At 34.5% G+C, this 24,912-nt stretch overlaps 1 protein-coding gene across 6 annotated transcripts in view; it reads left to right on the plus strand.

Annotated features, from left to right (window-relative positions):
- Positions 1-24,912, plus strand: part of FUT8 (fucosyltransferase 8) — a 324,235-nt gene that overhangs the window by 136,791 nt on the left and 162,532 nt on the right. The gene's annotated exons all lie outside the window — the stretch shown is intronic.

Consider the following 24,912-nt stretch of genomic DNA (forward strand, 5'->3'; position numbering starts at 1 on the left):
CAACTTAGAGATGAGTCTACGTAGAACACACTCCACAGTTCAGAGGTCAGGGAGTTGAGGAGAGATAAGCAAAGGTGGGGAATCAGGTGGAGGAACACTGGGAGAGAGTGGGCCATAGATGCCAATTAAAAGAAAAGAGGGGAGATATGAAGGAGGAAGATATAAATCAGTTCAAATATTTCAGGTAATTAAGATGAGGACTGCAAATTTTTTTTTTGAATTTTATTTTTTATACAGCAGGTTCTTATTAGTTATTTATTTTATACATATTAGTGTCTATATGTCAGTCCCAATCTCCCAATTCATCTCACAACCACCACCACCAACCCCTCCTGCTTTCCCCCATTGGGGTCCATATGTTTGTTCTCTACATCTGTGTCTCTATTTCTGCCTTGCAGACCGGTTCGTCTGTAACATTTTTCTAGATTCCACATATATGCGTTAATATACGATATTTGTCTTTCTCTTTCTGACTTACCTGACTCTGTATGACAGTCTCTAGATCCGTCCACGTCTCTACAAATGACCGAAATTCGTTCCTTTTTATGGCTGAGTAATATTCCATTGTATATATGTACCACATCTTCTTCATCCATTCGTCTGTCGGTAGGCATTTAGGTTGATTCCACGACCTGGCTATTGTAAATAGTGCTGCAGTGAATATTGGGGTGTATGCGTCTTTTTGAATTACAGTTTTCTCAGGGTATATGCCCAGTAGTGGGATTGTGGGGTCATATGGTAATTCTATTTTTAGTTTTTTAAGGAACGTCTGTACTGTTCTTCATAGTGGCTGTATCAATTTACATTCCCACCAACAGTGCAAGCGGGTTCCCTTTTCTCCACACCCTTTCCAGCATTTACTGTTTGTAGATTTTCTGATGATGCCCATTCTAACTGGTGTGAGGTGATACCTCACTGTAGTTTTGGTTTGCATTTCTCTAATAATTAGTGATGTTGAGCAGTTTTTCATATGTCTCTTGGCCATCTGTATGTCTTATCTGGAGAAATGTCTATTTAGGTCTTCTGCCCATTTTTTGATTGGGTTGTTTGTCTTTTTAATATTGAGCTTTATAAGCTGTTTGTATATTTTGGAGACTAGTCCTTAGTCCGTTGATTTGTTTGCAAATATTTTCTCCCACTCTGAGGGTTGTCTTTTCATCTTGTTTATAGTTTCCTTTGCTGTGCAAAAGCTTTTAAGTTTCATTAGGTCCCATTTGTTTATTTTTGTTTTTATTTCCATTACTCTAGGAGGTGGGTCAAAAAGGATCTTGTTGTGATTTATGTCAAAGAGTGTTCTTCCTATGTTTTCTTCTAAGAGTTTTGTAGTGTCTGGCCTTACATTTAGGTGTTTAATCCATTTTGATTTACTTTTGTGTATGGTGTTAGGAAGTGTTCTAATTTCATTCCTTTACATGTAGCTGTCCAGTTTCCCCAGGACCACTTATTGAAGAGACTGTCTTTTCTCCATTGTATATCCTTGCCTCCTTTGTCATAGATTAGTTGACCATATGTGCGTGGGTTTATCGCTGGGCTTTCTATCCTGTCCATTGATCTGTATTTCTGTTTTTGTGCCAGTACCATATTGTCTTGATTACTGTAGCTTTGTAAGATAGTCTGAAGTCAGGGAGTCTGATTCCTCTAGCTCTGTTTTTTTTTTCCTCAAGATTGCTTTGGCTATTTGGGGTCATTTGTGTCTCCATACAAATTTTAAGATTTTTTTGTTCTTATTCTGTAAAAAATGCCACTGGTAATCTGATAGGGATTGCACTGAATCTGTAGATTGCTTTGGGGAGTATAGTCATTTTCACAATATTGATTCTTCCAATCCAAGAACATGGTATATCTCTCCATCTGTTTGTGTCATCTTTGATTTCTTTCATCAGTGTCCTATAGTTTTCTGAGTACAGGTCTTTTGTCTCCCTAGGTAGGTTTATTCCTAGGTATTTTATTATTTTTGTTGCAGTGGTGAATGGGATTGTTTCCTTAATTTCTCTTTCTGATCTTTTGTTCTTAGTGTATAGGAATGCAAGAGATTTCTGTGCATTAATTTTGTATCCTGTAACTTTACCAAATTCATTGATGAGCTCTAGTTGTTTTCTGGTGGCATCTTTAGGATTATCTATGTATAGTATCATGCCATCTGCAAACAGTGATCGTTTTCTCCTTCTTTTCCAATTTGTATTCCTTTTATTTCTTTTTCTTCTCTGATTGCTGTGGTTAGGACTTCCAAAACTATGTTAAATAATAGTGGTGAGAGTGGACATCCTTGTCTTGTTCCTGATCTTAGAGGAAATGCTTTCAGTGTTTCACCATTGAGAATGGTGTTTGCTGTGGGTTTGTCGTATATGGCCTTTATGATGTTGAGGTAGGTTCCCTCTATGCCCACTTTCTGGAGATTTTTATCATAAACGGGTGTTGATTTTGTGAAAAGCTTTTTCTGCATCTATTGAGATGATCATATGGTTTTTATTCTTCATTTTGTTAATATGGTGTATCACATTGATTGTTTTGTGTAGATTGGGGAATCCTTTCATGCCTGGGATAAATCCTATTTGATCATGGTGTATGATCCTTTTAAAGTGTTATTGGATTGTATTTGCTAGTATTTTGTTGAGGCTTTTTGCATCTATATTCATCAGTGATATTAGTCTATAATTTTCTTTTTTGTAGTATCTTTGTCTGGTTTTGGTATCAGGGTGATGGTGGCCTCATAGAATGAGTTTGGGAGTGTTCCTTCCCTGCAATATTTTGGAAGAGTTTGAGAAGGATGGGTGTTAGCTCTTCTCTAAATGTTAGATAGAATTCACTTGTGAAGCCATCTGGTTCTGGACTTTTGTTTGTTGGAAGATTTTTAACCACAGTTTCAATTTCGTTACTTGTGATCGATCTGTTCATGTTTTCTATTTCTTCCTGGTTCAGTCTTAGAAGGTTATACCTCTAAGAATTTGTCCATTTCTTCCAGGTTCTCCATTTTATTGGCATAGAGTTGCTTGTGGTAGTCTCTTAGGATGCTTTGTATTTCTGTGGTGTCCATTGTAACTTCTCCTTTTTCATTTCTAATTTTATTGATTTGAGTCCTGTCCCTCTTTTTCCTGATGAGTCTGGCTAAAGGTTTATCAATTTTGTTTATCTTCTTAAAGAACCAGCTTTTAGTTTTATTGATATTTGCTATTGTTTTCTTTCTTTCTGTTTCATTTATTTCTGCTCTGATCTTTTTGATTTCTTTGCTTCTACTAACTTTGGGTTTTCTTTGTTCTTCTTTCTGTAGTTCCTTTACGTGTAAGGTTAGATTGTTTTTTTGAGATTTTTCTTATTTCTTGAGGTAGGCTTGTATTGCTATAAACTTCCCTCTTAGAACTGCTTTTGCTGCATTGCATAGGTTTTGGATCGTCATGTTTTCATTGTCATTTGTCTCTAGGTATTTTTTGATTTCCTCTTTGATTTCTTCAGTGATTTCTTGGTTATTTAATAGCACACTGTTTGGCCTCCATGTGTTTGTGTTTTTTACGTTTTTTTCCCTGTAATTTATTCCTATTCTCATAGTTTTGTGGTTGGAAAAGATGCTTGATATGATTTCAATGTTCTTAAATTTACCGAGGCTTGATTTGTGACCCAAGATGTGATCTATGCTGGAGAATGTTCCATGAGCACTTGAGAAGAAAGTGCAATCTGCTGTTTTCGGATGGAATGTCCTGTAATATCAATGAAATATATCTGGTCTATTGTGTCATTTAAAGCTTGTGTTTCCTTATTAATTTTCTGTCTGGATGATCTGTTCTTTGGTGTAAGTGAGGTGTTAAAGTCCCTCACTATTTTTGTGTTACTGTCGATTTCCTTTTTTACGGCTGTTACCATTTGCCTTATGTATTGGGGTGCTCCTGTGTTGGGTGCATATATATTTATAATTGTTATATATTGCTCTTGGATTGATCCCTTGATCATTAGGTAGTGTGCTTCCTTGTCTCTTGTAACATTCTTTATTTTAAAGTCCATTTTATCTGATACGAGTTTTGCTACTCCAGCTTTGTTTTGATTTCCATTTGCATAGAATATCTTTTTCCATCCCCTCACTTTCAGTCTGTACATGTCCCTACATCTGAAGTGGGTCTCTTGTAGCCAGCATATATATGAGTCTTGTTTTTGTATCCATTCAGCAAGCCTGTGTCTTTTGGTTGGAGCGTTTAATCCATTCACGTTTAAGGTAATTATCGATATGTATGTTCCTATGACCATTTTCTTAATTGTTTTGGGTTTGTTTTTGTAAGTCCTTTCCTTCTCTTGTGTTTCCCGTTTAGAGAATTTCCTTTAGCATTTGTTGTAGAGCTGGTTTGGTGGTGCTGAATTCTCTTAGCTTTTGCTTGTCTGTAAAGCTTTTGATTTCTCCATTGAATCTGAATGAGATCCTTGCCGGGTAGAGTAATCTTGGTTGTAGGTTCTTCCCTTTCATCAATTTAAATATACTGAGCTACTCCCTTCTGGCTTGTAGCGTTTCTGCTGAGAAATCAGCTGTTAACCTTATGGGAGTTCCCTTATATGTTATTTGTCGTGTTTCCCTTGTTGCTTTTAATAATTTTTCTTTGTCTTTAATTTTTGTCCGTTTGATTACCATGTGTCTCGGCATGTTTCTCCTTGGGGTTATCCTGCCTGGGACTCTCTGCGCTTCCTGGACTTGGGTGGCTATTTCTTTTCCCATGTTAGGGAAGTTTTCAACCATAATCTCTTCAAATATTTTCTTGGGTCCTTACCCTCTCTCTTTTCCTTTTGGGACCCCTATAATGCGAATGTTGGTGTATTTAACGTTGTCCCAGAGGTCTCTCAGGCTGTCTTCATTTCATTCTTTTTTCTTTATTCTGTTCTGCAACAGTGAATTCCACCATTCTGTCTTCCAGGTCACTCCTCTGTTCTTCTGCCTCAGTTATTCTGCTATTGATTCATTCTAGTGTAGTTTTCATTTCAGTTGTTGTATTGTTCATCTCTGTTTGTTTGTTCTTTAATTCTTCTAGGTCTTTGTTAAACATTTCTTGCATCCTCTCGATCTTTGCCTCCATTCTTTTTCCGAGGTCCTGGATCATCTTCACTATCATTATTCTGAATTCTTTTTCTGGAAGTTGCCTATCTCCACTTCATTTAGTTGTTTTTCTGGGGTCTTGTTCGTTCATAGTCGTCTGCCTTTTCATTTTGTCTGTCTTCCTGTGAATGTGGTTTATGTTCCGCAGGCTGCAGGATTGTAGTTCTTCTTGCTTCTGCTGTCTGTCTTCTGGTGGATGAGTCTATCTAAGAGGCTTATCCTCACCTGTCTTTTCAACTCAGCAATGTACTGACTTCTATTTGGGTTTCTGCTCCAGCATCCTGCAGTCCCAAAAGTGCTTTCAGAAAGACATGCTAGGTAATTATAGGGCTCACCTTTTTTGTTTCCCTTTTTTTGGAATCACTTTTGAGCTACCTGTTGTCCAATGTCATATATGTAGTTTGTCCAGTTTTCTAGTTGCTTGCATATTGAAATTAATTCTGGATTATATTACTCCCTGATGGGTGAAAGTAGAGATCTCTTAACACTTTTAAATTGAAGAATGATATTCTTAGCAAGTGATACATCCTGCCCATCCTGTAAATAAAACCTGCTTTGGCTGCTTTTCATCTAATCCTAGTTACTAGTTAACTGATGCATTAAATTAAAGTTGGTGTAACCTTAATGATTTATAATAAGCTGATTCTCTTGGGTACTTTTATGCCTCACTGAAGAGCACTGGTTGTTTTATGGTACTTTTTTTCTATTAAACATGTTTCAATATAGCTAAAAAAACAAAAACAGAAACGTTAACATAACTCTTACTTAGTATAGAAACTTTTTACTAATAAAAAAAAATCTGTTTTATATTCCATCTATTGAGATACAGTGAAATAGTATAAATTTAGTACTGCTCATTATTTCGTTAAAATTCTTCCAATTAGTTTAAAAGCATTGGTAATTGGAAGTAGAATGTAGACATAAACTGGTGTGAAGTTGAGAATGTCTCATTAAGTTTGGAATTAAAAAAAAGGATTTATTTGGTGAAGAACAATACAGTGAGCCTAAAGTGTTTTTTGTTTTTGTTTTTTTTGAAGGATCTGAGGTGCTCATGAAAGAGTTAAAGACTCTCATGCTTATGGTTGATTCGGTTTGCAACATGAGGTTCATTCTTCATCATTAGTGTTTACAGTGTTTCAGTTACTATACTAGGTACAAGGTGCCCTATCTGGTAGTCATTTTTTTCCTATGGTGTTCTTAGTCGAGAGACTTGAAATTCTTAGGGGAATGTTTGAAAATGAGTCACTAGTAGCATTGTGATTTGAATGTTGTGTGCTCAGGCTTAAAGAAGGCATTTTTGTCTCTAGCATCAGAATTGCATATAAGTAAATCTTAAGAAAAAATTCTGAAGGAATTTATAGCCATGATTTACATATCTCTCAAGGGATAAGGGTCAGGGTTATAATTATAGATGAGAGAACTATAAATGCACTAACTCTAACAGATGGTACCAAAATGTCTGAATTTTTGTTACTTTTATTATTTCTTAAAAACTGTTTAATGATACCTGTAAAAATTACTGCTTCTAGATACAGCTATTAGGTTTGGTATAGCAAAAGATTGTTTACTCTTTAATTTTTTTGATAGCAGATATAAAATGCAGATGCCTAATTTTTCAAAATCTTTTAGATACTAATGACTATTCACTTGTGAGAAAATTTAAACTGATATATGACAGTCACTAGATCCATTTGCCAAACCTGCTTTTTGTTGTGGTCTGTTATTGCTGAAAGAGATGGGTCTACCCATAGTGTTACCTAGGTGACATGGATGCACTGCATTTCATCCTTCTAAATTGTTTACCAATGAAATTCATGGATTAGGTTTGTTATTTTGGTTGCGTGTTCCCTTGTTACTTTGCTACTAAAGAGTAATAATCCTTCAATAATAATGGTTTTGGTCAGCCAAGCCATATTGCTTTGATTCATTTGAAGTTGAGAACAGGACTCCATAATGAAATAGATCTGGCTATGAATCTTGGCTCCTTCTGGCTTTGTGACCTTAGGTGAATTACTTAAGCTCTGCTGGTATATTTGATATTAGTATAGTTTACTAATTAGATGAGTGAACACTGGAGCCAGTTTGTGAGGATTTGAATCCTGGTTGTGCTAGTTATAAGCTGTGTGACTTTGGGCAGGTTACTAACTTTTCTGCTTCCTCTTTCTCATCTGCAAATTAGAGATAATTATAGTACCTATCTATAAAACACTTGGGAGTGTTTTATACCTACCTGGCATGTAGTGAGCACTCATACATGTTTGCTAGTACCATCTTCTATAAAACGAGGACAGAAATAACATAAGAAAGATGTTATGAGGCCTGAATGAATAAATAAATAAAACACTTTGCACAGAGACTTAATAAATGTTCAGTAAATGATGGTCCTGTAAGGGGATTAATATTATGATGATGCAGCAGATGTGCCTGTGAAGTAAGCGTAGATCCAGGATTTGTAACTGAAGAGACCATACTGGCGCTCCGTTGCTAATTGGTCAGGACAACACAGTGTGTTCCAACATTCTGTTAGGTCACTTATACAGAACAAATCAACTTTTCTATCCTAGCTGGTGCACAAGATGTGGTAGATGAAAAATTCTATCCAATAAGATTTCAGAATTGCAATCTTGGTTTACCTATTGTAATACAGTTTGGGATTGGCCACACTCCACAGCTGGCCAAGGAAGTAAAAGCATTTATTGGGAAAATCTTTTACATCAGCCATATTAAAGATACGATATAAAACTTTTCTTAATATGAAGGGTTATTTAGAAGTTTTGAAAAATGGATAGCGAGTCATGATGCAGGCTCCTACGATTCTACCCAACTCTAAAATCTGTTTTCCCCTTCTGTAGTAATAGAACCCTGATATTTTTTTAGCTTAGGCACATTGATGCCTGGAAGAAAAGACTATATTTCCCAGCTATGTGACTAAGTTCTGGCAAAAGAAATAAAAGTAGAAGCATTACGTGTGTGCTTGCACTGATTCAGCTGTAAGAGACCCCATTTTGCTGTTCAGTTTCTCTTCTTCTTTTTGACCTGTATTGAAGACATGGTAACTGGAACTTCGGCGAACATTTTGGGCCATGAGGTGATCTTGATGATGGAAGCCAGGTACCTAGAATGGTGGAAAAGTTAGCAGCTTTGGTCCCTGAGGATACTTGCAACCACCGTCTCCTACATCACCTATCTCTAGACAACTTTTACAAGAGGAAAAAATAAACCTCAATCTTGTTTAAGCCAAGTTACTGCTGTGTTTGGGTATTCTGTAATGTGTAGAATATATTCCTGAGGGGAAGGAGTATAAATAATAAAGCACCACTGAGATTTAATGGCTGGTGTACAGAGTGGGGTGTGGGGGGGAACTTAAGATAAACGAGAATTGAAGGGGAGTAGCATAAATGACTCAGGGATTTAGAAGATTGTGGATCTACTTTGATTATACTGGTGAAATTTTATTAGATTAATGGGAAATATGAAACTATTTTATGGGAAAAATATTTAATACAGTAACGTTTGTACAATTAGTTATTAAATTACATTTTGTTGGATATTGGGGGTGGTTAGAGGAGCTGGCAAAATTGATGGTGCAGCATAAATCATTTTTGTCATTAGAATATTAACAATTTTTCATAGATTGCTATTGTTAGGTTGTTATGCCATTGTTAAATGAAGTACTCATAACTTTGTAGTTTTTTTCTGGTAAATATATTCTTATTAATGATACTTCAGTTGTCTCCTCTAAAAATTTTGGATTGGCAAATATGGAAAAAAATTTAGAAAACATTGGATTAGCTATTTTCTGTAGAAGAGGTTGAGAAAAGATTATTTTGAAGCCTATACAGCAAATGGTTGAGTTTATTTCACTCATTTACATAAAGCTTATTCTAAAAAATTGATTATGTATTGATACCTGGGCCCTCACTTTTAAATGGTTTGTGTGACACCAGAATAATTGACTTGACATATTTAATTCAGTAGCTTTGGATAGACAAAGGTTTAGATGCCTGAGCTGAGAATGTTACAGTCTCTTTAATCATGTTGCCTAATTTATGATTTGGTTTTATTTGGGTAGTGTGGAATTATAGGCCTAGAAAGACTTCAGGAGGTCATATATTTCATTGTAGTTTATCAAATGTGGTTCCTATATAGTTTTTATCTTTGTTTTTCCTTGTGGATCTATTCATTCCTTTCCATATATCTCTTATCATTTAAATTTTGTTTATTTAAAGGCTAGTAACAATTAAGTACTGTACATACTTTACTCATCATTTTTTATCACCTTATTTCCTTTTCTTCTTTATTTTATAGATTTTCCTGGACAGTACATATAACTTGAGTGGTGTGGAAATACCGCATACTCTTAAATCTCTAGCTATCCATTCTATGTGATAGAATATCTTCTTCAAGAATAAATTCCTTTTGGTGATGGCAGTATAATATTCCATTATAATATTATTCATTTTTCAGTCTTTAATATAAATCTTTGCTAATTTGGTGTATCTAATGTGTCTAATTTGATGTGTTTTAATGTATCTTTACTTAGTAATGAACTTGAACATCCATCTGTTTTATCTATATTTTAATCATTTGTATCAACCGCATAATAAAGTCTTAGGCACGAGGGCTTAACTTACTTGGTTTTGAATCCTGTGTCTTCTAGTTACTAATTATGTGACCTTGAATATGTTTTTGTAATTGATTGGCAGCATAGTGTCATGAAAGGGCATTTCATTTATAGACAAAAGACCTCTACTCTGACCTTAGCTTATACTAGCTTTGTAAATGCTTTGAGCAAATTACTTAATTAGTGTGAGCTACAGTTCCTCATCTGTAAAGGGGTGGCAAATCATAATTATAGTTTTTTTGAGGAATAAATTGAAATCATAAATTATATAGCACTACCCAGATATAAAACAATAGAATACTTTGTCTTCACTTTTTTAAAAATACAGGAATATTTTATTGTTATGAGATTTTTTTTTTCCCTTGGACTTTTTATCTCATAACTGGAAGTTTGTATTTTTAACCACTTTCACTCAGTTTACTTACCTCCCACACTCCCAGCCTCTAGCAACCACTAATCTGTTCTCTGTATCTATGAGTTTGGGTTTTTTTTAGATTCCACGTATAAGTGAGATAATACAGTATTTGTCTTTTTCTTTCTGTTTTATTTTACTCACCATAATGCTGTCAACGTTCATCCATATTGTTGCAAGTGGAAGGATTTTCTTCTTTTTTTATGTTGCATACTATTCCATTATATATATTATATCCCATTTTCTTTATCCATTCTCCCTTGATAGACACTTAAATTGTTTCCGTATCTTGGCTGTTGTTCTAGTGAACAATATACTGTTCTAGTGAACATGGAGCTGCAGATATCTTTTTGAAATACTGATTTTGTTCCTTTGGATAAATACCCAGAAGTGGCATTGCTGATCATATGGTAGTTCTGTTTTTAATTTTTTGAGGAACTGCCATACTATTTTCCATAGTGGCTGCACCAATTTGCACTCCCGCTAACAATACACAAGGGTTACCTTTTCTCCACATCCTCACGAGCACTTGTTATTTCTTGTCTTTTTGATAAAAATATGTGTGAGGTGATATCTCATTGTGGTTTTGATTTGCATTTTGCTGATGATTTGTGGTGTTGAGCACCTCTTCATGTACCTGTTGGCCATTTGTATGTTGTCTTTGGAGAGATGTCTATTTAGATCCTCTGTCCATTTTTAAAATGGATTGTTTATTTTTTCTGTTGAGTTGTATGAGTTCTCAATATATTTTGGATACTAATCCCTTATCAGATATATGCCTTCCAAATATTTTATAGGTTGCCTTTTCATTCTGTTGATGGTTTCCTTTTCTATGCAGAAGCTTTTTAGTTTGATGTAGTCCCACTTGTTTATTTTTGCTTCTGTTGCCTTTTTTGCTTTTGATGTCAAATTAAAAAAATCACTGCCAAGACTGATGTCAAGGAGGCGTTATAATTTTATGGTGCAAAGTCAATGGAATTAAGGAAAGGCTAACCATAACTCCTTTATTTACTGATAATTAATCATAGCTTTTATTTATCAAGCCCATACTACATGCTAGTCACCATGACTTGCACCTTCCATATATATCTCAGTTCAAGACTACTTTAAATATTCATTTAAACTAGCAGAAGTAAATAAAGAGACAGAGTTAATAGCCTAACTCAACCAAAATATAATAATAATAGCTATAATAATTGTAGTTATTGTGTTTTAACTCTAATTGGTCCATAATGAATGTTATTACCTAATTTACAGAGAGGTTAAATAATTTGGCCACAGTCACACAGCTAGAAAGTGGAGGAAATGGGCAAACACTGTTCTAGTTGACTCTAAAACTCACTCTCTATTAAGCCTTCAATGATTACATTGCTAAATGTTATTGAGTATATCTCTGTGTAGATGTTTTACTAGTTTCTTTAAGTATTGCATTAAAAATACATAACTTGTTACAATCTACTGGTGTATTGATGTTTTCCCAATTTGAGTGAAGTGTAGAAAGTTTACCTCTAAAGTTCCATTACCCTCTGTCACTTATATAATGGTCTTAAATATTTCCTCCACATATATTTAGAACTACAACAGTGGTATACTTTTTGCTTCACCTGTCAAACATAATGTAGAAAACTCAAGAACAGAAGGTTAACTATATTATATTTACCCATGTTTTTGCTATTTCTTATTCTCTTTCTTCCTTCTTGGATTTATGAAGCAAAAACTCAGAGAACTTACTGCCATGTTGTTGTTCCATTAGTCCCTAGATCCCTAGCAGTTCTGCCTTTGCTTTCCACCTTACACAGTCATCTTGTTTCACCTCTCTGATTACTTCATTGTTCAGTGGCCGACTCTTAAGGAGAAATATCCCAAATCTGTCTACCTCAGGCGAATTGTTTGACGAATGACAACTTACTTCTTTAGAATTTTGCAGTCAACAATATTTACTATAAATGGGGAACAAAAAACTACATGTTTATTGTAAAAGCTTTTGAGAATCCTGAGAATTATTGGTGGTCAAGAGTAAAGAAATGTGTAAGTAACCCAGTGAGGAAACTGAGGTTGCTTTTATAAAACAAACATTAATAAACCATAAAGTGTTAAAAAAAAAAAAAAGTGGCCAGGGTTTTTTAGCTGTTCATAGTGGGAGGGATGGGGAGAAGTACATCTTTTCCATCTTGGTCTGGAACTGAAAGTTGCTTCACTATACTTTAAATGTAAAAAAAATTAGGTCAGCTGGAGTTGTTTTATCTAGTTTTCCTAATAGTGTGCTATTTGGGAGGAAAAGCTTGAGGCCCTTAAATCTCTGGATTGAGTTAGACTCGACATATCCTAGTGATATAGTTGCTTATCCTTGGGTTAAAAAGTACGTGTGAAGGAGATTTTCTAGCTTCCCTTGCAATTCTTGAAGTGAGCAGGTTCTTAATAACAATAATAAAAAAAATAGGTATCATTGATTTTGGTTCTGCCACTTACTGACTTTATGACTTTATTTAATCTCAATGTGCCTTAATTTCCTCCACTGTAAAATGGGGATAATAGTACTTATAAGATTGTTGAGAAGATTAAATAGTATTATAATTGTGAAGTAAAGAGAAAAGTACCTTGCATTCAGGAAGCACTATATAAATGTAGCTGTTATCATCATTATACTTAGAATGATAGGCCCATATGATAGGAATTATTACAGTCATTTCAAGGATAGAAAATTCAGGCTCAGAGAAAGTAAGATGCCTGCTGATTCTTTTCTGGCCCAATTCTATTTAGGTATTATTAGGATATACACCCAGAGCTGCTTGACCTTACAGCATATACTTTTCCAAGGTATGATGCTATGCATCAACATCATCAAATCCCTCTGCATCCTGCATTTTCACCTAACATTATATTGTGTGTATTTGTCTTCATACTTTACATTTTAAACCGAGCTATAACATCTCACCAATGATTGCACTATAATTTATCTCAACTTCTCTTATTTTAGGATATATAAATTGTCTCTATGCCGCCCATCTGGTTCATGTATTAATGAATCGAATGCTAGCCAATAATATCAGTATATTATTCTTTATACATGCAGTAGTAAAGATTAGCCTTTAAAGGGCATCATGCCTCTTATATGAGGATTGAAATGTGTTTTTAAAAAATGTATATCCCACTAAAATTTTCAGTAGCATAATATGTTTATTACACTTTTGAATCTCTGTTGTTCTGTAGAAACTCTTTTAAATCTCTTTGAATCTGAATTTTTAAATCTCTATTGTTATTTAGAAAGAGTTCTCTATAAAGATTATGCCTCTTTATTCATTATTTGTTGTATGAGACTTGGAATTTTTGCTATACATCTGTCGGCCCTTATTAACTGTTAAATGTAGTATTGGAGGACTCTGCAGGTTATCAAGAGTTGGCTTGAATGTCTTTGATTTGAAATTATATTTGGATATATTTCTTTCTGAGCATCTACTTTTGACATTTTCTGCATGTAAATATAAATGAATAAACATGAAAATGACTTTGAATCTTAGTTCTAATTCTTCAAAAACTTTATTTTTATTTTGCCTAGGATTTTGACTATAGATATTAAATAAATATATGCACATTGTGTAATATTCATGCATTCACTTTTTTGTTCTACAAATATTAATACAAGGCTTGTTCTGTTTTAGGCACTGTGCTCTAAATCCCTGCTCTGTTGGTACATATCTTTTATTATAAGAAATAAATAAGCCAATACGTATTGTGATAGAGAATAATGGGGGGTGGTGAGTGCTTTTTTTTTTTTTTTAAAAGACAAGATATTGTAGCATTCTTGTAGGGTTTTATCGTCATTCATTCTTGCTTTCAGGGTACCGATTTTGTTTTGGCGCCTACCCTTAGGGATAAATCCTGATTAGTCTAAGCCATAATGGTAATCCCATTTCACTTACCAGTGATTGATTTTGCAAAGGATGAGGTGACTCACTCTTGTTAATAGGATATGCAAATTTGAGGGAGACTTCTTTCAGTAGTTTCCTTTAAAATGAGACTGACTAGAAGAGATTACCAATTGTTCTTTTACACATAATTACTTGTGGCTGGAATTGAGGCAGCTAACTTGTTACCATGAAGAGAGCTAGGACGAGGACAGAGGCTGTCATGCCAAGCAGGTAGAATAGAAAGATGAAAAGAGTTTTTTGACTATTTCATGGAGCAATTGAATTAACTAACTTTAACTTTTTCAATTGAGAAATTGATTTCCTTATTTTTAAAGCCATTTTGAGTTGGATTTTCTCTTATGTGTGTCCTAGCATGTCATAATTGATACATGTTGTCATGGACTGTCCCTGAAAAGAGGTGACATTTAAGTAGAGGTTTGAATTATAAGAATAAGCCAAAGGGATTTCAGCTCAGGTAGAAGGAACAGCAAGAATGAAGGCCCCATGATAGGTTAAGAACTTGACGTATTCTAAAAACTGGCAGAAGGCTGGTATACCTAGTTTCTGATGGCAAGGGAAAGATAATAGTAACAATGTTTATAAATTGTGTTACAGTTTCTAAACCACTTTTACTTATATTATTTAATGTGATCTTCACAATTAAGTGAAGTGACCATTTTGTAGTTTGGTAAACTGCCCATATATTTATAGCCAGTGATTGATTTGGTTGCTCTTTCTACTATATCATGTTGCCAATCGAGTGTATATTATGTATATACTTGATAACCAGATGAAATGGTAAGATATACATTTTATTTGAATTTATTAGTGTTCCCACTTTTCAGCAGTATTGATTTATTTAAGGTGGAAGGTACGGATGCAAAGGCCAGATTTCTGGATCCATTTGAATAGTATAAATTAATTGCATCAGTAAACACAACCTGGTGTGTTATCTTGAGTTAAGGTGAGTGAGATGCTCCTGATAGAAACCTCATAAATGTGGTTATGTGTTTGTACTTCATAAGTAGGAAGATTAATTTCTAAGATATTGGCTGGTTTCAGTGAATTAATATTTTGTGTTCATGTAGTCAGGATACCTGGCATTTTAAATTCATATGTGTATATACTGTGACCTTACTGATAAGCATACTATGAGAGTATGATAGATGACTCTGTAAGTCATGAATGAAAATTGAATTTTATAATCTTGGTAGGGGCTATATGAAAATTTCCTTTTCTTTCCTCTCCTGCCCTTCCCTCTTTTTCCCTTCCATGCTTTTCCCTTCCCTCGCTTTCTCTCTTTCCTTCCTCCCCTGCCTTAATCCCTTCATTCCACATATCAGTTTAGTTATTTCACCAGTTGCTTTTATATAAATAAGTTGATTTCAACTAGCATGAAAGGACCATCTTAATTTATGATACTATTTTTACTTGCTTTTTCCTACTTCTTTCTTAAATTAATAAACACAATTTTATTACTGCCCTTTTCCTGTATATGGAGGCTGGACAGTAAGAAAGATTTTAAATAAGTTCTTTAACAGTACTTAATTGGAAAATGAACTGAGATCAGTTGAGAAGATATTTAAATATATAGTCTTGGACCTATATTAATTTATAATTGACTTGAATTATATATGCATAGGGCTCTTTAAATATTTGTACTTTGTAATTGATAAATAGCTTTTCTCTAAAAGTTTCATTTATATTTCTCTTTATCAACTTGATGCCTTTAAAATATAACAGTCATGCTTAACCTTTGCTACATTATAGTAGTCATTCATTAAATTTGCTGAATAAATGATTTTATTTTTCTGTTGAAATTTTCAGTTTATTCTGTTACATTGAATTACTTTAAGAAGCACTCTAACAATGATTTGCTTTTTATTCTTTCCAGTTGTTAAAAAATTCTTCTAAAGATGATAACTCTAAACTATAGTAGATATTTATTATAATCTAAGGAATCATTATTTGAATATTTATGATGCTTTCTTTCGCTTTGAGAAAAAGTTAGGCTATGAAGAAGATTCAGAACAGTCTCAGTGTAGTTTGTTAATTATATTACTAGTTATTTTAGTTGATTCTCACTGCCTTTGAAATGTGTAAAAAATAAAATTTTCACATTAACATTTGGATTGAAGTTGATCATATGTGTAGAATAATTACTTCTGATTTTTTCTTTAAAAGTAGGAATGTACAATGATGATTTTGCTGAAGAAAATCTGTCTCATTGAAACTCAAAATGCAAGCACATAATTTAGCCATTTAATGAATTAGCATCCTTCAATTATTGACATTTTCAATTATATTCACAAAATGGAGATAGTTTAAATTTTCTGTTATGATTTTTCAACTTTATTGAAGCATAACTTACATCAATAAAATGTACATATATTAAGTGTACACTTAGATGATTTTTCTTAAATCTATGCCTCTTATAACTGTCATTCCCCTTTTTAATCAGTTGTCTGCTTGTTCCCTGGCAATCAGTGGTCTGATTTTAGTCACTATATGTTAGTTTCTCTGTTCTAGAGCTTCACAGAAATGTGTATTCCTTTTTTGTCCCTGACGTCTTTTGCCAGGCATGTTTTAGAGATTCATCCATGTTGTGTAAATCAGTAGTTTGTTCCTGTTTCCTACTGAATAATATTCCATTTATATGAATGTGTTACGTTTATTTATCCATTTAGCTGTTGGTTAGACACTTGGATTTTTTCAAATTTTTGATTCATTAATAAAGTGGCTGTTGTGTCTTCTATAAATATTTGGTGGAATTCACACATAATGCCAGGTGGGCCTAGAGTTTTCTTTGTGGGAAGGTTTATTAATACACATTCATCATCTTTAATAGATATAAGGCTTTATGGCTATTCAGGTTATTGATTCCTTCTTGACTGAGCATTGGCAGTTTATTTTAAGAAATTTATCCATTTCAGGTCTGGTTTCATATTTATTGACCCAAAGTTGTTCATAATATTTCCTTATTATCCTTTTGTAGCATCTATAGTGATGCTTCCCCTTTCATTCCTTATATTGGCAGCTTATGTCTTCTTTTTTTCCCGTTGATTAGTTCATCTAGAATTTTATCAATTTTATTGATCTTTTCAAGGAATTTGTTTTTGGTTTCATTGATTTTTTTTCCCTCTATTGTTTATCTGTTTTATATTTCATTGATAGTATTTACGATGTGAAGCTTTTACCTATTTCGCCAAACTTTCAAATACTTTCACACTTCTTGAGGTATAACGTAGGGACTTTAAAACCATATTCTTGGGACTTCCCTGGTGGTGCAGTGGTTAAGAATCTGCCTGCCAATGCAGGGGACATGGGTTCGATCCCTGGTCCGGGGAGATCCCACATGCCACAGAGTAACTAGGCCTGTGTGCCACAACTACTGAGCCTGTGCTCTAGAGCCCGCGAGCCACAACTACTGAGCCCGTGTGCCACAACTACTGAAGCCCACGCACCTAGAGCCCGTACTCCACAACAAGAGAAGCCACCGCAATGAGAAGCCCACGCGCTGCAGCTAGAGAAAGCGCACACGCAGCAATGAAGACCCAACGCAGCCAAAAATAAAGAAATCAATTTTTAAAAATTTTTTAAAAATTAAAAAATAAAAAACCATATCCTTTTTTCTGCCTGTCATACATCTTATGACGTTGTTACAAACCCTATAGTATTTGTTATTTTAGTTTTAAAGAATCAAATGTATTTTGTTTTTCGAATCAAATTTATTTTAAAAGAAATTAAAAATGAGAAAAAGTTTTACTTATACCTGCTCATACATTTGTTCATTGTTTACATTCAACTTTCCATCCACAATTATTTTCTTTTTTTTTTAAAATTTATTTATTTTTATTTTACTTATTTTTGGCTGCATTGGGTCTTCATTGCTGCGCACGGGCTTTCTCAAGTTGCAGGGAGCGGGGGGCCCCTCTTCGTTGTGGTGTGTGGGCTTCTCATTGCGGTGGCTTCTCTTGTTGTGGAGCATGGGCTCTAGGCGTGTGGGCTTCAGTAGTTGTGGCCCGTGGGCTCAGTAGTTGTGGCCCGTAGGCTCAGTAGTTGTGGCCCACAGGCTCTAGAGCACAGGCTCCGTAGTTACGGCACACGGACTTATTTGCTCTGTGGCATGTGGGATCTTCCCAGACCAGGGCTCGAACCCATGTCCCCTGCCTTGGCAGGTGGATTCTTAACCACTGTACTGCCAGGGAAATCCCACACAATTATTTTCTTTAAGCCTGAAAAGCATCCCTTTAAATATATCTTGTAGTGTGTATCTGTTGGCAACAAGTTCTTTCAACATTTTTTTTCTGAAAATGTATTTATTTTGCCTTTATCTTTTAAAAGCTTTTTATTTTGGAATAATTTTAGAATTACAGAAACTTTGTAAAGAAAGTACAGAGAGTTTTCATATACTTTTTGCCCAGGTTCTCCTAATGTTAACATCTTACATAGCCTGGTACATTTGTCAAAAGTAATAAATTAACAGGGTGCAATATTATTTACTAAACTACACACTGTATTTGGATTTCACCAGTTTCTCCACAGTGTCCCTTTTCTCTTCCAAGATCTAATCCTAGATACCATGTCTCCTTAGTCTTCTCTAATCTGTGACAGTTTCTTAGTTGTTTCATGTTTTTTATGATCTTGATAGTTTTGAAGAGTATATTTGGGTCAGGTATTTTGTTGGATGACCCTCAGTTTGGGATTTTTTGGTATTTTTCTCATTTTTAGACTGGAATTACGGGTTTGTGGGTTGAATACCACAGAGTTAATGTGCCCTTCTTCAGTACCATTTAGAGTTGTTTCATCAGTGTAAAAATTTTCCCTGGAGCCCCTTGGTTAATCAGCCCTTCCTTACAGCTTCAATCCTTGGCAACTGCTGATCTATTTTTTTCACCCTGTAGTTTTCCTTTTGCTATAATGTCAGATAAATGAATTACACAATATGTATCTTTTGGTTCTAGCTTTCTTCACCTAGCAAAATGCATTTAAGATTGACCCTTTTTTTTTTTTTAACATCTTCATTGGAGTATAATTGCTTTACAATGTTGTGTCAGTTTCTGCTGTATAACAAAGTGAATCAGCTATACGTATACATATATTCCTATATCCCCTCCCTCTTGCGTCTCCCTCCCACTCTCCCTATCCCACCCCTCTGGGTGGTCACAAAGTACCAAGCTGATCTCCCTGTGCTATGCGACTGCTTCTCACTAGCTATCTATTTTACATTTGGTAGTAGATATATGTCAGTGCCACTCCCTGACTTTGTCTCAGCTTCCCCTTCCCCCTCCCCGTGTCCTCATGTCCATTCTCTACGTCTGCATCTTTATTCCTGTCCTGCCCCTAGGTTCTTCAGAAAAATAATTTTTTTTTTTAGATTCCATATATATATGTGTTAGCATACGGTATTTGTTTTTCTCTTCCTGACTCACTTCACTCTGTGTGACAGTCTCTAGGTCCATCCACCTCACTACAAATACCTCAATTTCATTTCTTTTTATGGCTGAGTAATATTCCATTGTATGTATGTGCCACATCTTCTTTATCCATTCATCTGTCGATGGACACCTAGGTCGCTTCCATGTCCTGGCTATTGTAAATAGAGCTGCAGTGAACATTGTGGTGCATGACTCTTTTTGAATTATGGTTTTCTCAGGGTATATGCCAAGTAGTGGGATTGCGGGGTAGTATGGTAGTTCTATTTTTACTTTTATTTTATTTATTTATTTTTTTAACATCTTTTTTGGAGTATAATTGCTTTACAATGGTGTGTTAGCTTCTGCTTTATAACAAAGTGAATCAGCTATACATATACATGTATCCACATATCTCCGCCCTCTTGTGTCTCCCTCCCATCCTCCCTATCCCACCCCTCTAGGTGGACACAAAGCACCAAGCTGATCTCCCTGTGCTATGTGGCTGCTTCCCACTAGCTATCTGTTTTACATTTGGTAGCGTATGTATGTGCTTGCCACTCTCTCACTTCGTCCCAGCTTGCCCTTCCCTCTCCCCGTGTCCTCAGGTCCATTCTCTGCGTCTGCATCTTTATTCCAGTCCTGCCCCTAGGTTCCTCAGAACCATTTTTTTTTTTTTTTTAGATTCCATATATATATGTTAGCATACGGTATTTGTTTCTCTCTTTCTGACTCACTTCACTCTGTATGACAGTCTCTAGGTCCATCCACCTCACTACAAATAACTCAGTTTCGTTTCTTTTTATGGCTGAGTAATATTCCATTGTATATATGTGCCACATCTTCTTTATCCGTTCATCTGTCGATGGACACTTTGGTTGCTTCCATGTTCTGGCTATTGTAAATAGAGCTGCAGTGAACATTGTGGTACATGATTCTTTTTGAATTATGGTTTTCTCAGGGTATATGCCCAGTAGTGGGATTGCTGGGTCATATAGTAGTTCTGTTTTTAGTTTTTAAGGAACCTCCATACTATTCTCCATAGTGGCCGTATCAATTTACATTCCCACCAACAGTGCAAGAGGGTTCCCTTTTCTCCACACCCTCTCCAGCATTTATTGTTTGTGGATTTTTTGGTGATGGCCATTCTAACCGGTGTGAGGTGATACCTCATTGTAGTTTTGATTTGCATTTCTCTAATGATTAGTGATGTTGAGCATCCTTTCATGTGTTTGTTGGCAATCTGTATATCTTCTTTGGAGAAATGTCTATTTAGGTCTTCTGCCCTTTCTTGGATTGAGTTGTTTGTTTTTTTGATATTGAGCTGCATGAGCTGCTTGTATATTTTGGAGATTAATCCTTTGTCAGTTGCTTCATTTGCAGATATTTTCTCCCATTCTGAGAGTTGTCTTTTCGTCTTGTTTATGGTTTCCTTTGCTGTGCAAAAGCTTTTAAGTTTCATTAGATCCCATTTGTTTATTTTTGTTTTTATTTCCATTACTTTAGGAGGTGGGTCAAAAAGTATCTTGCTGTGATTTGTGTCATAGAGTGTTCTGCTTATGTTTTCCTCTAAGAGTTTAATAGTGTCTGGCCTTACATTTAGGTCTTTAATTCATTTTGAGTTTATTTTTGTTTATGGTGTTAGGGAGTGTTCTAATTTCATTCTTTTATATGTAGCTGTCCTAGCACCACTTATTGAAGAGGCTTTCTTTTCTCCATTGTATATTCTTGCCTCTTTTCTCAAAGATAAGGTGACCATATGTGTGGATTTATCTCTGGGCTCTTTATAAGATTCACCTATTTTGTTGAGTGGGCCAATAGCTTGTTCCTTTGTATTGCTGAGTAGTAGTCCTTTGTTTTTGATACATGATCATTTGTTTTGATAAATGAATGTTCTCATTCACCTGTTGAAGACCGTGTTGATTTTTCCTCCAATTTTTGTCTATATATAAAGCTGCTATAAACATTTGTGTATCAGTTTTTGTGGGAACATGAGCTTTCATTTTTCTTGAGGTGATACCTAGGTAGGAGCAGGAATCCTGGGCAAGTGTATTTTTAACTTTGAAACCTAAAACTAAAACTTCTTAAGGCAAATGTAGGAGAAAATATATGTGACCTTGGATTGACATTGAATTTTTAGATATAATACTCAAACCACAATCTATTAAAAAAAATTATAATTTTTTTATATTCTGTCAAAAAATTAATTTTTTTGCTGCATGCAAGACACTGTTAAGAGAATGCAAAGGCAAGTCACAGAGTGGGAAAAAATATTTGAAAAGTCACATCTGATTATAGACATGTATCAAGAATATATAAAGAACTCTTAAATCTCAAAAGTAAACAATGTAATATAGAAATGGACAAAACATCTCAATAGATATTTCACCAAAGAAGCTATATGGTTGGCAGATAAGCACATGAATAGATGATCACATGCTTAATGTCATTTGTTATTAGAGAAATTGAATGCAAATGGAAACCACATTGAGATACCACTACACAACTATCAGAATTGCTTTTAAAAAAATTGAAAATACCAAATGCTGGAGAAATTGTAGAGCGACAAGAACACTCATTTGTTCCTGGTAACAATTCAGGATGATGCAGCTGCTTTGGAATAATGTTTGGCCTTTTCTTATTATAAGTGTATGTTTTCCATATGACCCAGCAATCCCAATCCTAGGTATTTACCCAAGTTAAATGAAAACTTACAGAAACCTGCTCTTGTTTTTGAAGGTATTTTCAATGGATAACAAAGTGTAGTTTTGCCATTTTTTTTAAATTTCAGCACTTTTAAAGATGTTGTTCCATTGCCCACTAGCTTGTATTTTTTTCCAATAAGAAGCCCCCTGAAACTCTTTTTAACACCTATGTATTCCACCCCCCACCCCGCCGTGACTAATCTTCTCCTCCGAATTATGGTTTTATTTGTATTTAAAAATACATTAGAAATTCTTTATATGCCCGTGACTAAGCTAGTTTTCAATGTACATTACTTCAGATTTGAGACAGGTTTTGTTCTGAGAAGTCCTTTTTCAAGCTGAATGCTAAAATGGGGAATGCCGGTACATTTCCAAAGCTGATTAATGTAAATTGTTTCCTTGCTAATGTTGATGGGTGAATTTTATTAGACTTTTAGCTCCTGAACAGTTTTTAGTTCACGATGATAGTTACTGTAATGTGCTGTGACTGTGCTGAAAGCTGTTGAACACCATAATATCTGAAGTGCTGTAAACAGTGGTTGCTTTAAAAATTTACTTTTTTTCAAACCTCCTTCAGATTTTTTTTTTTCTAGATAATTTTCTTTTTGGGTAATTTTTCTAAGTTGACATATATTAGTTTCAGGTGTACAACACAATGATTTGATATATATATATATAGTTAAATTATCACTATAATAAATCTAGTTAACATATGTCACCATATATAGTTGTAATTTTTTTCTTGTGATTAAGATATTTTCTATTTGTCTTCAAATTCACTTAACTTTTCCTCTGCAGTATCTAATTTGCTCTTAATCATTTCCAGAGAATTTCTTAATTTTTAGATTAAAAAAAAAATTATAGATGTTGCCTTTTTGTTAGTTTTTATTTCTTTTAATCAAAGTATTCATTTTTTAAATTTTAAATCCTAACACATATTTATAGTAATTGTTTTACTGTCCTTATCTGCTGTTATCATCATCTCTGTCTTCTGGGTCTGTTTTAAATTGACTGATTTTCTTCTTAGTTATGGGCCACATTTTCCTACTTGTTGGCATCATAGTTAAAAAATAACATATTTCTGGAAAAGTAATTCATAATTTCTTCAACCATGTTTCTATTGATGGGCAATTATGTTTTTTCCAGTTTGGAACTATTGCAAACAGCGTTGTAATGAATACCCTTGTGATATGTTTTGTTCACGTTTTAAAATGCATCTTAGTATAAATTCCTGCTAGTGGAGTTTCTCATCAAAGGGCATGTTGATGCAAATATTTGACATATAATGCTATATTTCCCTTTGCATAGGGTATACATATTTATATTACTTAAATAAGTACTGAATTAGTTTTAAGTTTAGAGGACAATCTTCTAATGAACATGGTGCACAGCAGAACACGCCAGGCTTTTAGTCATTTGTTCTGTAGCACGTTGTCACAGGTTCAATCTTTTGGCCTTAGCATTAAAGTGAAGCCACTTGAATGTGATTCTTGGAAATATCATTTTCGCATAGTCAGATGCTAAAAGAAGTAGCTATTGGTTATTTTCTTATATGTTAGGTATAAGAAAAGTCAGTTTGATAGTGTTGTAAATGGTACTGCATTTTGTTATTGTTGTTGCTTCTAATGGAATGATTACACTATTTCTAAGAAAGTAATTAGGTGATATAGTTTATATTCGGTTTCTACTGAATTACTCAGAATGTTAGTTGTTGCAAGAAGAGGCTTTTCTGGGGCTTGTTTTAGTGACTTCCCTTTGTCACTTTTTAGTGTCCCTTTCCCTTAGAATCCACTAGAATATTACCTCTTGAGGGCAGAAATTTTGTCTGTCTTGTTTTTGCAGAGACTTAAAACTCCTGAGGTGGTGGACTACTGCTGCCTTATTCTTGGTTTGGGGCTTGGAGTGGAGTGTTTGCTCTGTATTCTAGTCCATCCTTAGCCTTTAGCAGGTTTTTGGGTGCTTGCGTCACTGCATGATCTCTTTCCATGTTCTTTGTAAGTTTTGATTAGTTGCTGGACAGTGTGAACTTTATATTGTTGAGTATCTATATTTTATTGTCTTTCTTTAAAGAATGTTGAGTTTATTTTGATAGGCATTAATTTACTTTTGGATCACCTTTAGCTCATTTTTGTAGCTTGTTTTTAAGTTTTGTTATGGATCTTGTTAGCATAGCCTTTATTCTGTGGCTGGAGTCATTAGACTGGTCTCATGAGCAGATCTGGGCTACAGCCCTTGAGCTAAGAATGGATTTTACATTTTTAAAGGGTTGTAAAGAAACAAGAAAAAAACAAAGAATATGTGAGTTTTCTAGTTGTTTATATGTGAGGACAAATCTAATACCAGTTATTCTTTCATGGTTAGAAGTGGAAGTCTGTTTAGTAAACATTAATAGAAATGCTTTCAGACTTTTGGTATAATATATAACTAATAATTATACTTTTATCAAATCTTTTATTTGCTATAAATTGGGTTTAGTTTTTATAGTATTTGTAAGAGATATTAGCAGGATATTAAGAAACTGTAATTAAGATTAATTTCTGTCGTGCATCTTGGATGCCTACTCTGTGCCCCAGACTTTGTACAGCTTGCTGGGGACAGACAGAATAATACATGAATTGAAGACCAGGTACTCAGCCTAGTAGGGAACTAGACATGTGTATTATCTATTGCTGCATAACAAATTACCCTAAGACTAAGTGGCTTAAAAAACATTTATTATCTCTTGGTCTGGAATCGGGCCATGACTTAGCTGGATCTTCTGGCTCAGGGTTTTTCAAAAAC

This window comes from Balaenoptera acutorostrata, chromosome 3 (genome assembly GCF_949987535.1).
Source record: "Balaenoptera acutorostrata chromosome 3, mBalAcu1.1, whole genome shotgun sequence".
NCBI classification, from domain to species: domain Eukaryota; kingdom Metazoa; phylum Chordata; class Mammalia; order Artiodactyla; family Balaenopteridae; genus Balaenoptera; species Balaenoptera acutorostrata.